Source organism: Dunckerocampus dactyliophorus, chromosome 8, assembly GCF_027744805.1.
Source record: "Dunckerocampus dactyliophorus isolate RoL2022-P2 chromosome 8, RoL_Ddac_1.1, whole genome shotgun sequence".
Classification (NCBI taxonomy): Eukaryota; Metazoa; Chordata; class Actinopteri; order Syngnathiformes; family Syngnathidae; genus Dunckerocampus; species Dunckerocampus dactyliophorus.
In genome coordinates, this window is record NC_072826.1 from 30,821,919 (window position 1) to 30,839,393 (window position 17,475).

The following is a 17,475-nucleotide window of genomic DNA, read 5'->3' on the forward strand; positions in this document are numbered from 1 at the left end:
CCCTCACCTATGGTCATGAGCTTTGGGTTGTGACCGAAAGAACGAGATGGTGGATACACATGTGGCTGAAATGAGTTTCCTTCGTGGGGTGGCTGGACTCACCCTAAGAGATAGGGAGAGGAGCTCGGTCATTCGAGAGGTGCTCAGAGTAGAGCTGCTGATCCTTCATGTGGAGAGGAGCCAGTTGAGGTGGCTCGGGCATCTGCTCCGGATGCCACCTGGACACCTCCCTGGTTCCGGGCATGCCCAGCCGGGAGAAGGCCCCAGGGCAGACCTGGGACACGCTGGAGGGATTATGTCTCACAGCTGGCCTGGGAACTCCTTGGTGTCCTCCTGGTGGAGCTGGGAGAGGTGGCCGGGGACCGGGAAGACTGGACCTCCCTTCTGAGACTGCTGCCCCGGCGACCCGGATGCAAAAAAGTGAAAGAAAATGGATGGATGGACATTAGAAACTGAACTATGTGTGTGCATGTGTGTGTACATGCATGGGTTAAAATGTCCCTACAATGCGTAACCTTCTGCACGTACGCTCCTCCAGGCTCTCCCACTTCCTCCTTCCTGTCACGTGTACTTTTTCCATCCACATGATCTCTGTCGAGCTCTTATTCAATGCACTTCTGCCACCTTGTGGCCGTTTTTATGGCTTAAAATTGCTGTGAAGTGAAATGCATTAGTGGAAAGTTGCGTCATCACCTTTTTTTTCCTCCCACGCGCAAAAAAAACAGTAAAAGATGTATAAATACATTGATAAAATCGGGCGTTCGGGTTTATAAAAACGCATCACTACGTCTTCGGTATTGAATGAGTTAAAGTAAACCACAAAAAAATAAAAATAATGAGACAGAACAGCATAACGGCAAGAACTATTTTCACCCCCGCAAGTCGGTTTGTTTGTGTTATGTGTGTGTGTGTGTGTGGGGGGGGTCGTTTCTTGTAACCTGTCACATAAGTTGTTTTAGATCATTTATCCAATTAACCAAAACAATGGAGAGGAGATTTGGGAAGACTATGACGTTAGCACGTGACATTTTCTTCGCAATTTCGCATTTTACATAAGTTTCCATCGAGCGCGGTCCCGCTACAGAAAAGCGGCCCTCTGTCGGTCAGCGAGCTCACGTGCCCCCATCCTGCTTGCGAGGGCTGAGGATGAGGAGGAGGAAGAGGAGGCGGGCAGTGCGAATGGATGTGTCTGTGGTGAGCGCTCGCGTGCTCCTGCCTAACTCGGTGCCTCTTTTCGGATCTCACAGTCAGTCCGATGCTGAGCAAAGAACTCCGTTTACGTGTCCAGTCACAGTCCAGCCGTTATTGCATCCGGTATTCGCTGGGAGACTGCCTCGGGTCGGTGCCGGCCGGCACACAGCCAGTGAGTACAAACAATAAGTGGCGGCCAACCGAGCACAACAAAGACACAAGGTGAGCGGCGTTTGCTATACTCATCATTTTTAGCTCATGCGAGATGACTCGACTTTCACTTTAACTGCTGTAAAACAACATATAATAATATGATAGCGTCTTTTTGCTGACACATGTCCATTTATGTCGGATCTTAACTGCTTTGATTGAGTTCATGCATTTCAGGTGCACATTTACACAAAATGTACTTTTGCTGTGCACACTGTGCATGCGTGTGCTGTTTTACTGTCAGATGGAACTTGTTGGCATGTCAACATCAGCGCTTTTCCGGTCCGGAACGCACTGACAGCAGCTTGTGTAGGTAGAGTAGATCCTCGGGGGGTTACGGTCCACGACCAAGACGCCCCAGCCGGTGGAGCATCAGATACACAAGTCACATTTAACAGATGAGACGGCTAGCATTTAAAAGGCAGGAAAAACACTTATTTCAGACAAATACTCACAAAGGCCTTGCAAACTGCACTTGTGGGAATTGATTTGTGCGACGGCGCCCTCTGCTGGATCTGTAGCGCTTTTTTCAATTTCCGCTCAGAGAAAGTAAGATATTTGCGAGTATGCGGGGTGGCGAATGCCGAACTGCGACCAGGATAGCGAATAGCTTTTTGTGGAAGTTACTTTCCGGGACCCCCAGCGAATGTTAAAAAAACATGAGTAACTGATATGTCCTTAAAAATATCTATCTACCCCCCCCACCCCACCCTCATGCGACCCGATTTCAGATCAACATTTGTAATAAAAGTGATCTATCTATCTAACAAATTTTACTGGTTGATAATTGTGCTACAAATTATCGTCGATAATCGATTTTATCGACAGCAATTTTTGAGAATTTTTTGTTGTCATAGGTGTAATTCCTCCGCTGCCCGAGGCACCTCCGTCTGTAGTTTTTTTTTTCCCCAGGTGAGAAAACAGTGTCCCTGTCGGTTGTCAGTGTTCATGCGCTCACTGTGTTCATTCTGTTTAAAACCAAAATATTCTGATATATAATAAGTAAACAAATAAATACACAGAAATACTCCCACCCCGGGGCTGCCGGCAGTGGTATTCGCCTTAGAAACCATCGCTTCTGCGCCTTCATTCATGTTAGCGTATGCTGACTCACGAGGCTAACTGCTAGCACTCTGTATCCACTTGCTAGTAGCCCCCTCCACAAAGAGGCTGAATGAGATGAGGGCCCACTCTCTCCTTTCGTTCCACTATAGAACCAATGGGCACAGACAGATGCAGAGTCAACCCTCTTGTCATCCAGCCTAGGTAATTGTGAATTAGATACAGCTGCTTTTCTCTTCAATTGCCATTGTTCCCTCGTGACACAATTTAAGTTTAAGCCCTAAACATGCCTCACACGCTCATTAAACGCATTTAACGTCAAATGTGCAGGGACTCATCGCTAATGAACTAATGAACAAGAACAGGGAAAAGTGCAAAAAGTAAGCGCTTGCGTTTGTTTTTCCGTTTAAGACACAGCCAGGCTTTAATGTTGTCAGCCGGTTCGCTCGGTGTGAATATCCTGTTTCCCTGATCAAAACAAACAATGGCAGGCAGGAACGTGATATCCTGTACGGGTCGTGTGTCACGCTAAGTAATGAAAACAAGTGGCAAGCCCTGAGGTGGCCGTGAAGCGACAGCACGGACGTGACAACATCGCCGTCCATAATAACATAACGCCGTGTAGCCCCTTCATTTGTTGCGGCAAAGAGGCCGATCGTGAGGAAATTCAGTGAAGATGGGACAAAGGCTGAGGACGGGCTTGTGTTCACTGGATGCAATGAAAGCAACATGTGCTTTCTCTCTGTCACTCGCAGCTTTGTGTCGACTTTAGTCTGGGATGTTCATCTGATTTTAATGCGGTCAGCGCTTCCAATTCAATAAAGCTATTAACCACAGAATATTCCAGCGCTGCTGCTAGGCCTGCCACAGATGCAGTATTTACCAATCAGGCCCCATTAACAACCGTATCCATACTGGAGAGCGCTTACGTCCAGTGAATGCGGACTGTGTGACCTGTGCTGAAAAGCTGTTCCCAATTATGTTTTACACAGTCAGCATTTTCTTTTGTCCCCACATGTTTTGATTACGATGCACTCAAGCCCCATTTCAATGAGACCGTGTCAGTTGGGTGATGTGATACTGTTGTCACACGAGTTGGTACGATACAATGCATATCAGCAAGAAAGCATACCCCTGCCAGACTGGTTCTGACAACGTATGTCCACAACCAAGTTTGTCGTCTGGAATGAGCTTTAGTTGACGAGTAAAAATGTTTAGTGCTTTAAAATATGCATTCTTTGCAAGGACAACACATCTGAAAAATATCATTCATCCATTCATTACTCTTAAAAATGGATTTAGCTTGAATGAAAGGTTTATTTTATTTTATTTTATTTTATTTTTTATGTTTTGGTAGCTTGAATCCCCAAAATGTCAAGGTGGCAAATGATGACTTTTAAAAATGGAACTTTTAATAGTAATAAATACGGGTGTCACGAGACACTCAGTTCACGAGACTTTACATTTAAGAAAAGTACAATGAAAAAAATGTTTAAAGAAATATGACATTATATTGCAATCGACGAATTAAATTTCGACTGCGTTACACTCTTTGGCACTCTGTGTGTACGCAACCGGCCCCGCTGAGACAAATCGACTGTATGACTGACAAAAGGGCTCACTCTGTTCATGCCGTTGTTCTACGGAACAAACGTTCCATGGTGCTGAAACCCATGCACAGAGTGAAGCCTCTTCCTGCCTGTTTGGAGGCGGGACACGACAAAAACAGACACGGATGCACGTGGCAATATATTGAGACCGGCAAAATTATCCAGTTTGTTTTCATTAATTGTTGTGATTAATTCATGAATTTATGATTCCCCCAGGCCTACCAGTGCCCCCGAGACCGTTTTTTTTCTGAACGAGAAATCTTGTCACGTTTTAATCATGCGAAATCTTGTGACACCCCTAGTAACAAACATAATATCAAATATCATGGCATATTTATATGGCATATATACAGTGGTGTGAAAAAGTGATTTCTTATTTTTTGCATGTTTGTCACACTTAAATGTTTCAGATCATCAAACAAATGTAAATATTAGTCAGTGACAACACGAATGAACACAAAATGCAGTTTTTCAATCCAACTTTTTATTATTAAGGGAGAAAAACATCCAAAGCTACATGTCCCTGTGTGAAAAAGTGATGTCCCCTAAAGCTAATAAGTGGTTGGCCCCCCTTAGCAGCAACAACTGCAATCAAGCGTTTGTGATAACTTGCAATGAGTCTCTTCCAGCGCTGGGGAGGAATTTAGCACAATTGTTGTCATTCAGCCACATTGGAGGCTTTTCCTTGTCAAGGTCATGCCACAGCATCTCAATAGGATTCAGGTCAGGACTTGGACTAGACCACTCCAGAGTCTTCATCCATTCAGAGGTGGACTTGCTGGTGTGTTTTGGATCATTGTCCTGCTGCAGAACCCAAGTTGCTTTCAGCTTGAGGTCACCAACATTCTCCTTCAGCACAATTCATGCTTCCATTCATCACAGCAAGTCTTCCAGGTCCTGAAGCAGCAAAACAGCCCCGGACCATCACACTACCACCACCATATTTTACTGCTATGATGTTCTTTTTCTGAAATGCGGCCTTACTTTTACTCCAGATGTAATGGGACACACACCTTCCAAAAAGTTCTACTTTAGTATCGTCAGACCACAGAGTATTTCCCCAAAGGTCTTGGGGATCATCAAGATGTTTTCTGGCAAAATTGAGACGAGCCTTAATGCTCTTTTTGTTCAGCAGTGGTTTTCATCTTGGAACTCGTTTTTGCCCAGCGTCTTTCTCACGGTGGAGTCTTGAACACTGACCTTAACTGAGGCAAGTGAGGCCTGCGGTTCTTTGGATGTTGTTGTGGGATGAGTCGTCGTTGTGCTCTTAGGGTCATTTTGGTTGGCCGACCACTCCTGGGAAGGTTCACCACTGTTCCATGTTTTCTCCATTTGTGGATAATGGCTCTCACTGTGGTTCGCTGGAGTCCCAAAGCTTGAGAAATGGCTTTATAACCTTTTCCAGACTGATCTCAATTAATTTCAGTTAAGTTATGTTTTAGCGGGGAGGCAATCACTTTTCCACGCAAGGCTGTGAAGGTTTGGATTTTTTGTCATTCAACCTCAGCCATTTTTGAAAAACAACCCCTTCAGTAGCGGCCATTTTAGACGATTTTGACTGATCCTTCAAGGCACACAGAATATTGTGTTCTATGGTTATATCAACGTGGAACCTATGAAAAGAAAGATTAGACTCTCATCTTTCATCAGAAAACAAAAGTTTGATTCTACCATTTCCCGTTCTTTAGTAATCAGCAGTAGAACATAGGTACGTTTCAGGAAAATATCAGTTAAAAATATCAGAGAAAAACAGCTTTTTGTTTCAAGCTTTCACTTTGACACAAATATTTTTTACTTTTGTGACTCAAATATCTAAACAACTATACCACAACATAAACAACACAAAAAACTACAAATACAACACCATGAACTACATTTGGTACTCAACTATGTGCGTGCATGTGCCTGTACATGTTGTGTGTGCACATGCGTGCGTGTGTGTGCGTTAAAATGACTCCTCCACGCTCTCCAACTTCCTCCTCCTTCCTGCCTTCGGTGTCTCCAGAGGTTGTGGGTTTGTATCTCCGTTGAAACATCTCAGTGTGGAGTTTGCAGCAGGTTCATTGGAGACCCTAAACTGTTCAAATCGGGTTGCATGGGAGTGCGAATCCTGCGATTGGCTGGCGACCAGTCCAGGTTGTACCCCACCTTTCACCACCCCACCAAAGACAGCTGGGATAGGCTCCAGTGGATGTGGATGGATGGATATTTGAAAGCTTTCAGGCAAACCGATCTGTACAAACACCAACAACATTTGTCTGTCAAATGTTAAAAGGTGGGACTTTTGTGCAGTAAAGTTTTGTACATTTAAGAGATAACAGCACTAAACAGGACATTGCATCATCTAGAGGACCCCAGCTGACCTTCATGGCTGAGTGAAAATGTTTGCAGAGCTCTCAAATGTTGACATAAGATCTCATTGGAAGTCATACGCATGCTGGTATGCCTTTCATGTCAGGTGGTGCAACCGGTGTTGTTCCATCATAAAACTCTTGATTCTGTTTAAAAGCGGCACCGATATGCTTGTTAGTAAAGCAAAAGCAACTACAGGTGTCCAAACGGAAGCCTATTGACTTTGAAATTAGTTGAAAAAGTCAAGTGGAAGGAATGTTATGAAATAATCTTATTAAACAGTCCAGATTATGCTTCATATTTTGGGTGCGTGGTCCTGGGCTTTGTTTGTGTTGCACTGTGAATCCTCCATGTCTGTATCCTGGAATCTAACACAAGTAAGGTCGCAAGATCAGCTCAAATGCAACTATTAGCTGTCTTTTAACGGCATTGAAGCTATTACAAAGGACCACTATGAATCCAGTGTTTCCCTGTCTTCCCTGGGGGGGTACGATTAGCACACGATGTTGTTGCCGGAAGCTCAATTCACTCAGGAGGACTGTTTTCCAGTTTGTGTTTTTGGGTCAGTGCTAATCTATAGTCCCGGCAGTATGAATCAATTGCGAGCCCTTCCAGAGCAGATATTTGAGGGAGGGGGCTGGGCCTTCGATTGGGGTGGTCGTGTAGTAAAATGATGCCATTCAGACAAAAGTGTCACCTGATGAATGTAAATGTAGTCTGGAATGTAAACAAGAAAAACGCGTTTCACACCGAAAGTTGTGTCAACAGGAATCCGTTCCTCATTTGCCGTGAAAGAGCTCAGCAGTGTGCAGCCGGTATATCTCTTTTCCTTGTTTCATGTCTGCTTTGTCCTCCCAGACAGGACATCCTGAGTTAAACAAAGACACACACAACACACGCATGACTCACTTTCAGCATTTACGACTCTAGCAAATACCTTTCTGATTCCTGATCGACTCGCTCGTTTTTAAGTGGACTGTAATAATTGTCAGAATTTGTTTACAGTGAAAAACAAACAATTTGTTCCTAATTTTCCAGTGATTTAGTTTCTGTATCATTTAGATCAGGGGTTCTGAAATGGTCTCACCTTGGGAGCCACATTTTCCAGTGGTCATTAAGTCACAACCCACTTTTATTGAAGTCGTTTTTATTTGTATTTATTGATTTATTTATTTAAGACTTTTCTTTCAGTCACTTTTATATTTGTTATTTATTTTTTTCATTTATTTATTCATATATTTTATTTATATATTTATTATACTTTTATTTAACCGTCGGACCAAGCAAATAAATGTTTTTTTTTCAAATCTCCCATGTTGTCTATTGAAACATTAATACACAAAATTACATGTCCAAAGCATTTTAGAGAAGAAGAAGTGAGAGATGAAGCTGGGTCACATAATGATATCATTATGACATAATGATCATTTATCATTGTAATTTTTGACTCGCTGTCTGCAACCTACCCAGAATGGATCCGCGATCCACTTCTGGGTCCTGACCCACCACTCGAGAACCACCTGAATTGGTTTGGCTAGTAATGCAAAATAAGACAGATTGCTAACGGGTTGTTAATAAATACTTGAGTTCCATTGAAGAGCCTTTACTGTGAAGCTCTGTAAAACTCGACAATAGGCAACTAAAGCCGAATTAGATATTTTGTTAAAGTATGATCTTTTATGTGACTATGTGACATGTGACATTCAAAACGAAAAAGACGTTGCAGCAAGTGCCCCAAAAACTTCCATAGTCCAAATTCTTGCCTTCTTCATCTCCTATGCGAAATAATTTGGTTGGGAAAATGCTGCATAAAACCCTTGAAATTGCCACAAATGTGTCAGGACTTGATGTTGCGTCTCTCGGACGTATTTCGTTCACATTACAAGGCGCCGGTTTTTTTTTGTTAAAATGAAGGAACACATAAAAAGATCATATAAAAACAAAATTGAATTGGGACTCATACCTTTGATTCACATTTGAATCAAAGGCTGATGGATTCACAAATGATTCTTAGGCTCAACAAGAGACAGGGACGGCACAGTCAAATTAACTACTAAGAAACGTCGGTCTTCTTCAGCAAGTTTCAAATAGCACTACAGAGCGTTGTCGGCACCATAAAGAGTGTTCAAAGACGCCACCCCACTGCATCAAAAAAATCCCCTTCAGAATAAAAGATTATTTTCATATTTTTTTGCCCAGGCTAAGACCCGTGACCTACCAGTTGATCGCCAAATCAGTGATTTAGAACAATGAAGACATTAAAACAATCTCCAACATGCTCATCCACACACATGCCAGATTGTGCGTGTATTCTTCTCAAATTGCAGCGCTCCATCTCCACATCCTTTATAAATTATGTAAAACAGTACAGAAGGTTGGCTTTACACGTCGGCAATTTGTCGGAGTTTAACCAGACCACAGTGAGATCCTTTTACCCCAGGGGAGGATTTGTGGTAAATCTTTAACAGTATGTGCGTTTTGCCAGTATGGTGGCCCACAGTATGTCATCATTAACCATCGTAAGGTATGAACCCTCCCACAACTGCTCAGGGGCATGAAAATGCTGAGTCGACCCCCTCCGCTAGTGCATGCACTGCATTTCACCTGTTTGTGAACGGGTGAGCCGGCTTGCACGATGCATATAAAAACTCAAGACAAATTGAATTTTGAAAGGATACTTTGGCATTTGGTCATACATGGTCAAATATGGTCACAGTTGATTTTCAACATAATACATCTCCACTGGGGAGGTTATGGAGGGCATATAGTGCTTGCGTGGAGCGATTTGAAGTCATGTACTTCACGTAACACTGCTTTCTTAGCTTGGCTTCGTCCAAAACAAGCAAGTTCAAATTCACATTGCAAAGTATTATGATAAGTCTTCTGAAATGACTACAGACTGCAGGTATCCAGAATATCCAGTATCATATCCACGAGTTCATCCGCCAAGCTTTCAGGCAGTGGCGGGAACCCAGCAGATTTGTGCGGCCTTAAGGCCTTGTCTGTTTGTTTTTGTGTGCATGCGTCTGTGTCTGCGTGTGTATGTCTTTCACAGATGTGGGATGTCCTGCAATCGCAGTGAGGCCAAGGAAATGAAAATACCGACAGAGAAAAGCCCTTTTTCAGTACTTTCCTTAGAGGCCCAAATACACCCACACACCAGCATGGCTGTAAACAGTTATTGCGCCCCTGAGCTGAGAACGGGCGGGTTCGGTGCCTTGCTGGTAGTCAGGAAGCAGACTAGCACATCTCTGACAGCGAACTCTCTAATGGTACTTACGATCTGACCCGTCCCACAGTTCAAACAGTAGAATGAAAATAGATGAGATGCTCTTATTACCGTCTTACTTGCAAATGGAAACACATTTCCCGCTGCAGTCTTAACCCATTGCCTCAGGTCTAACAGTGATCAATACAGCACAACGCTTAAAGCCTCTTGTGAGTGTTTCTCACATTATGTGCCAGAAGAGATGGAGGCATAGCAGGGAGACTCTAGAGACAAGCATGGGATGTTCGTAGGTGTGTTAAGTTCAGGGCTGTTTCCTGTCTCGAGTTATTTTCACCCTCTATTTTTGAATTTTTGTCTGGGTTTTTTTGTGTGAGGTGGGTGGTTGCTTTGTGGTAGATGGTGGGTGGGTAGAGCGTGTACTAGGGATGTCCCAATCCACATTTTTTGGCTTCCGATCCAATTTTTTTTATAGACTTGCCAATGTTTTATTTATTTATTTTTTTATAATAATAAGCTTTTGTTACAAGCATGAATTGAATATAGTTATGAAAATAGCTCTTTAAAGCATTAAAAATAATGCAACCAAAGTCTTGCTGAATGTACTTTTTTTGACCAACAGTATTGTTTGGCTTTTGTAACAAACCTTTGTGAGTCAGGCCCTTCATCCAATAAAAGGCCATCCAATAAAAGATCAGATTGGAAAAAATGGGTGTGCAAAATACTTTTAGGGTAGGACTAATCATTTCACATCAATTTGTGGTGTGATTTGGAATATATGACTTTTTTTTTTTTTTAGCAAACACTCTTCACTCTCTTATTGATGATCCCTAGTATAAACAACCAGCAGTCACAGCGGCACTGGCATAGCCAGAAATGTTGCATTGGGGTGGCCAAGGTGAGACCATTACTCACATGGGGGAGGGAATAAGTTGATACCTGAAATGTCTAGTTGGCCAGTGGGTTGGCCGGAGAGTGACCAAGGGTGACCACTGCCACCATTGGCCGCCACGCAGCTCCGGCACTCTACTGCGGGTCCCGTGCGAGCGTGATGACACAGCAAAGATACAGTTGTCCCTGCAACTTTGACAAAAAATAATGGTAGAATAAGTGAAAGTCACATTAAATGCATGCCTTTTGAGAAATACTGCCAGAGCATAGCATTGCAATAACTGTTTTAATATTAATAAACTGTTAATAACTGTTTTGATGGCCTTAGACTTTTCTTTTGCAGAGTACTGTATATCCCATGCAGTCAAGCCTGAAAAAAAATCCTCATCAGCTTCAGTCACCTTCACCGCTGCAGCTTGAGATGAGGAGGAGTGGGGAGGGGAGGGAAGTCATTATCACCTGCCCCGTGGACCGAAACCAAGCACCCTGCAGGTCTACCACACTCAGAAGATGTAGGTGTTTAGTCAAACAGTAGGGAGGAAAAAAAACATGTCATAGAAAATCCAACATGTCTCTAGAAAAGCTGTCTTCTGCAGGTATCTTTACACACTCTTCCATCCGATATACTGCATATAAAAACTCACAGGGCCCATTTCTCTCAACAGTAGTCACAAATATGCCTAAATCTGTCTTAGTGAGTGCTTCTCTTGAGCTGAGATACTCCATCCACCTCGCAGGTGTGCCCTGTCAAGGTGCTGATTAGACAGCGTGGTTATTGCACAGGTGTGCCAATAAAAGGCCACGTCCAGCATTTTCAATTCGCTGCTGCAATAGTTGGTAAGCATAACCAAAGCTGTCAGAAACCGTCTCACGCAAGCTCATCTGCATGCTCGTTGTCCTCATCGGCCTCGACCCGCCTGCAGTTTGGCACCGTATCCAACGCTCACATTCGATGGTGACACGGGTGCGTTTCAGTGACGGCATTTTGAATGCACAGAGATACCGTGAGCAGATCCCGACGCTCACTGTTGTGCCATTTATCCATGATAATGCTCGGCCCATGTTGCAAGGCTCTGTTCACAAATCATGGAATACATCCGGGTTCTTGCATGGTCAATATACTCACCGGACATGTCACCCATTGAGCATGTTTGGGATGCTCTGGATCGGTGTATATGACAGCATGTTCCACTTCCTGCCAATATCCAGCAACTTCGCACAGCCTTTGAAGAGGCGTGAACGAACTTCCACAAGCCACAATCAACAACCTGAGCAACTCTTTGTTGCACTGTGTGAGGCAAATGGTGGTCTGAACCCCCAGACTATCCCTCAATACCGTAAAACTGCACATTTTGGAGTGGCCTTTTATTGTGGCCAGCCCAAGACGCACCTGTGCGATAATTGCACTGTTTAATCTGCATTTTGATATGCCGGGTGGATGGATTATCTCGGTAAAGGAGAAGTGCGGACTTACACGGATTTGTGAACACAATTTGAGAGAAACAGGCCTTATGTGTACACACACAAAAACATTACATCTTTCAGTTCAGCTCATGAAAGATGGGACCAGAAACAAAAGTGTTGTGTATCTATTTTTGTTGCGTATATACACAGTATATTGTTTGTGCGGCTTTATGTTTGATTGACTATGTTGTTGTCTTGCGGTTATGCTATCGGAGAGCTCTGTGTAATAAACTGAACTGTCCGGATGAGTGAATATCTCTGTGGCTACGATGAAATTAGTGGAACCTCGAGATAATACAGACTCACACAGATGCAGCCGCCGACTTTACATGGGTAAGAATGATCTGAACAGACAACCTCAGTCGATTACCGTAAGGCTTGTTCTTTTGAAGACGCTGATGGACATTCTCACTTTTCTGTACAGCGAGCAAATATTATGCAACATCACGGCGGAGAACGAGAAAAATAACCAGCTGTGAACAGGACACGGGCATGTTGTCAGGGTCAGGGTTCATATTATTCTAACGGGCTGTGCCGTAACCTCACATGAATCTTTCAAGCTCATGGGGAAAAGACCGGACAACAATAAAGGGTGGAGTAACACTGGTAGGAGCGTTTTCATCAGCACGACTGAAAAAAATAAACGATATCTGATGCGGTCAGATAATTGATGATAATAATAATTACCAAGGAGACCATCTGCCTCTTAATCCTGTTTGCTAACTAGATCATTAGAACATAACAGCTACATGAGCTGATTAGGGCAGACCACACAAGGTCCTGATCCAGATCAGATGCTCTATGTTGCTGGAACAGCAACGGGAAAAAAAGATCAAAGATTAGCAACAGTAGACAATGTTACATTGTCTTCTACCGTAATTTATCATTTTGTTTGCAAGATTATGAAAACAAAGGCCTGTTAACGCCCCCTGGCAAAAAGATAGCAACAAAACCAACTAGTAGAGTCCACTTAACAGTCAAGTGACAGAATGAAAAAATATCCAGAACAAAAAAACATAAAATGAAAACTATAAACTAATTTGTATTAGATGAACTTATTTGATCTCCTACCACGCTGAAAGAATTCTTATGCTATGTGCCCATGAAGCACTAAACCTAACCTAAAAAGAGACCACTGTTGGCGCAATAATTCATCAGTGGAAAAAAATACCAGATAAAAGTCAATCACCCTCTCTCTGGAGCTCCAAGCGAGATTTTGTTCGTCCACAATTACAACAGACAAGCTTTTTAGTGATTGCAAGGGTCCTGGGACCAGCGTCTCCAAGAAAAACAATGGTAACACACGTTCTGTAATAGATTGATATCCTGTCCATCTGTTGAAGGCCCATCTAAAGTTTACCAGTGCAGACCCAAACCATTCAGAGAAGTCTTGGGAAACTGTGATGCATTCATGTGAGACTAAAATTGCGATCTTTGGCATCAGTTGACTCAATTTGTTGGCGTTGTGAGCGAGGTGCTGCATCACTACGCCAGAAAAGTAGCTGTTCGGCGTTAGATCCTACAGTAACAATGTCGCTGTAGCTCGGTTATGTAAATGGAACATTGGTGCCGCTTTTTGGAGGTTTTTATTTTTTTAGAGGGCTTTAAAAGCAGAATAGGTGCTTCCCATTACGTGCATTGTTAGCTCCCTTGTGTTAGATGTTTTTCTCTCTTTAGAACGCACAGAAAAGGGAAAGACCATGTGAAAAATGGGCTAAATTCCCCCCAAAAGTGCAGTTTTCCTTTAAGCTCTGAAATCCCATTTTTAAAACTCCAGTGATGAACGGCTTATCACAAATAAGAGACCTTTTTTGGGGCTTTATTTCCCCAAAAATTTATGGATAGAAACTGAACGGATGAGGATCTTAATTTGCTCATATTTTCCTGTCCATGATTATCGTTTATACTCATTTCAAGAGCAAGGCCTGCTTGACAGGATGGAGATTAGGTACAGCATTTGGCTATGATATTTCTTACTAATGACACCAGGGATCATTACTGTGGTCCCTCCAAGAACATTCAAAATGTCACTCCCTAGAGGCAACCTTTTTTTTGGAAGAGTGTTTTCTAATTGTGGACACAGTTGCCACCACATGCTGCTTTCCTCTGACCTCTTCCTACGTGAAGCATCTGTCTTATATTCAGATCATCTGTTCCGCCCCCAGCCCTCCAGCATGCCCCCAAACCCTTCCCAATGTAACAAAAACTTAATCGCCTTCTGTTTTGCTCCTAAGCAAGAAGCTAAGCTACAGTTATGGGGCCAAATTATTCATCCATCCATTCATCCATGCATTTTTGTCCACTTATCTGGGTCCAGTCTCAGTAGGAAAGTCCAGACTTCCCGGTCCCCGGCCACCTCTTCCAGTTCCACCGGGAGGACACCAAGGCGTTCCCAGGCCAGCTGTGAGACATAATCCCTCCAGTGTGTCCTAGGTCTGCTCCGGGGCCTTCTCCCGGCTGGGCATGAACTTAATGTTTTGCAGAAAGTCCATAAAAACAAGAGACCACTTTTTGCGGTAGATCCTTAAGAACAGCACCTCACCAGGGAGGTGACCGGGAGGCATCCCGACTAGATGCCCGAGCCACCTCAACTGGCTCCTCTCCATGTGAAGGAGCAGTAACTCTACTCTGAACCCCTCCCGGATGACCTTAGGTTGAGTCCAGCCATCCTACAGGGGAAACTCTTTTTAGCCGCTTGTATCCACCATCTTTTTCTTTTGGTCACGACCCAAAGCATGACCATAGGTGAGGGTGGGAACATACCTGTAGATGGGGGGGTAAATTGGGTAAAGTGCGATTCAGCTTTTCCAAAAGAACCGTGGCCTCGGATTTGGAGGTGCTGAGTCTCATCCCAGAAGCTTCACACTCAGATGCAACCCGCCCCAGTAAACACTGAAGATCACAGCCCGATGAGGCCATAAGGCACCCACACTGGATTCCCTCAAAGCCTTGGCTGCGCGGGGCAAATCAGTCCACGTGAATAAAACATTAAGTTAATTTTGTACTGACATCTAAAAATCATGTGGTGTCCTCTCATCACGGTTGTTATCGCTGACATACAGTAAGTGCATTAGTGCAAGATTTTTTTTGCCACTATTTTTCTTGAGCTTCACGGTGTTAAGTTTGTGTTTTTACATGTCCCATATGATGGGGCGGTGATGGAACGCTGGAAAAAAATCAGCAAGTTTTGAGTGCACCGCGACTTTAAATTTTGACTTCCTTTTCCAGTCTACAGTCGGCAAGTTCTGAAAACATGTTCTACCAAACACCGATATAATACAACACACCGTAATAAACAGAAAGCGGTACTAAGGCCTGAAGGGGCTAACTATAAATGTTAGGCGGTAACCAAAATAACGCTGTTTTTGTACGCTCCAGTTTTTGTGTGATTCGACAATTTTTTTCCAAAATCTTGCCTCGGTTATTGTACACTGTGTCAGTTTTCATGCAATAAGCCGCAGGTGTCCACGTCGTAACATGGGATTTTAACTGTTGATTAAATAAATGCCTTTACCCAAACAGTATCGAACAGTGTGTGTAACATGGCTAGTTAAACAGCAGCCTTTACCAGAAAAGTCATTCATCGCCATCTTCCTCCTCCTGGGAACTAAAACCACGAAAGTCGTCTTCTCCAGCATCACAATTGAACAGCCTCATAATTCCTTGGTCACGCTTTGTCAGTAGCTCAAATTAGTCATTTAGCTTTCTTAAGCTCGTCTCTCCGTCACGCAGTAGTCAAGCCTTTCGAAACCCTGTGGTGATTCTGGACGGTTGGTGATCCAAGCAGTCCAAACAGAAGCTGTAGTACTCCTACACTTGATCAAACTTACTTAAGGGCAAACTTACTTAACTTACTTCAAAACGTGGTATTAGCCGCAGGGTTCAAAGCGTGAGAAAAAAGTAGCAGCTTATACAAGGGAAATTACAGTAGTCAATTGGCCCTGTATTGTGTCATTCCGTGAAATCAAGTGTCCAAACAAAGCACATGCGTTACTGACTCACTGTCCGTGCGTTTTTTATTGAGCGTTTGGTAAAAAAGCTGAGAAACCCGATTGAAGACTGAGGTGGAGAGGGTGAAAACCTTCAAGTTCCTTGGCACACACATCAGCGAGGACCTCACCTGGTCTCACAACACCCAACAAATTATGAAGAAGTCCCAAAGGAGACTGTACTTCCTGAGAAGACTGAGGAAATTTGGCATGTCCACCACAATCCTGAGTTGCTTCTACAGATGCACTATGGAAAGTGTCCTTACCACCTCCATCACTGTTTGGTACGGTAACTGTACAACACGTGATAGGAAGGCACTCCAGCGGGTGATCAAGACCTCACAGAACATTGTTGGGGCAGCCCTCCCCTCACTGCAAGACATTTATAAAACTAGAGTCCTACGAAGAACACACAACCTCATCAAGGACAGCACACATCCACAACACTCATTATTCACACTCCTACCGTCAGGCAGACGCTACAGGAGTTTGAAGTCCAGGACCACAAGGCTGGCAAACAGCTTTTACCCACAGGCCATCAGGCTTCTCAACGAAGCACTCACACACGCCGCACGCAACACACTCATAGCACTTTATTTATTTATTTATTTATTTATTTATTTGTATTATTTATTTGTATTAATGTCTCTTCTATTGTTGTTGCTTAATTTATTGGTATTTATGTTTCTTATGTTCTTTTTCTTTTTCTTGTGTTTTCTTTCTTTTTTGGGAGGATGAACAGAACAAGAATTTCATTACATAGCAGAACCACCAGTTTTACTGTGCATATGACAATAAAACTCTTGAATCTTTAATTCAATCTCTCCAAGTCCACATCAACAATAAGTTTTGCATATGTTTCAGTTTTCAGACCTTTGCAGAACGGATTAATGACGAAAACCGATGTACCACTATATCGAAGAAAAGGACGGAGGGCAGAACGGCACGCAAAAACCCACCAAAACTACAAAGTACAAACAAAATAAGCAGGGCAGAGAGCAATGCAAGAACTAACCCTGAGCTTGAGGAACAGCCCTGGCATGGATAACGAGATCAGGAATTAGACAGTCCAAAAATAATGGGCATCAAGATTCAGGGCAACAGCATGGAAAAAACACACGCGGCGCATGGGGGTGGTAGGTATGCCAACTGGAAAGATCCAGCGTCCGACAACAACGGAGAGGAGTTAATAGGACAAATAGGAAGCAGGCGTGTATTGCTGCGCCGTTGCCGACCGGAATAGGGAGCATCTGAAACAGAGAGCGAACAAAAAGCACAACTACAAATAAAACAGGAAGTACACAAACCAGAGCGTAACAATAAGAGCCCTTTTTTCATGTACATGTTTTCAAGTGAGCCATATCTGACATGGCTGTGTTTACATTTACTGAAACAATCCTGTTGCACATCCATTAAGACCGTGTCCACACAAATAGGGATATTTAGTCCAAATTATATTTAGATAAATTAGTGTTTGTGC

The 17,475-nt window shown here is 43.3% G+C and overlaps 1 protein-coding gene and 1 long non-coding RNA gene across 2 annotated transcripts in view; one reads left to right on the forward strand and one right to left on the reverse strand.

Moving 5' to 3' along the window:
• The first annotated feature begins 1,134 nt into the window (after positions 1-1,134).
• Positions 1,135-17,475, forward strand: part of frmd4ba (FERM domain containing 4Ba) — a 67,237-nt gene continuing 50,896 nt past the window's right edge. The window contains exon 1 of the mRNA XM_054783565.1: positions 1,135-1,413. The gene's annotated coding sequence lies outside the window, so the exon portion shown is untranslated. The remainder of the gene's footprint in view (positions 1,414-17,475) is intronic.
• On the reverse strand, positions 6,726-11,292 carry LOC129185909 (uncharacterized). Its single transcript, XR_008572157.1, has 3 exons — positions 10,944-11,292; positions 10,591-10,734; positions 6,726-7,293 (listed from the first exon to the last, which is right to left on the reverse strand). It is a non-coding gene; the product is annotated as an uncharacterized LOC129185909 (long non-coding RNA).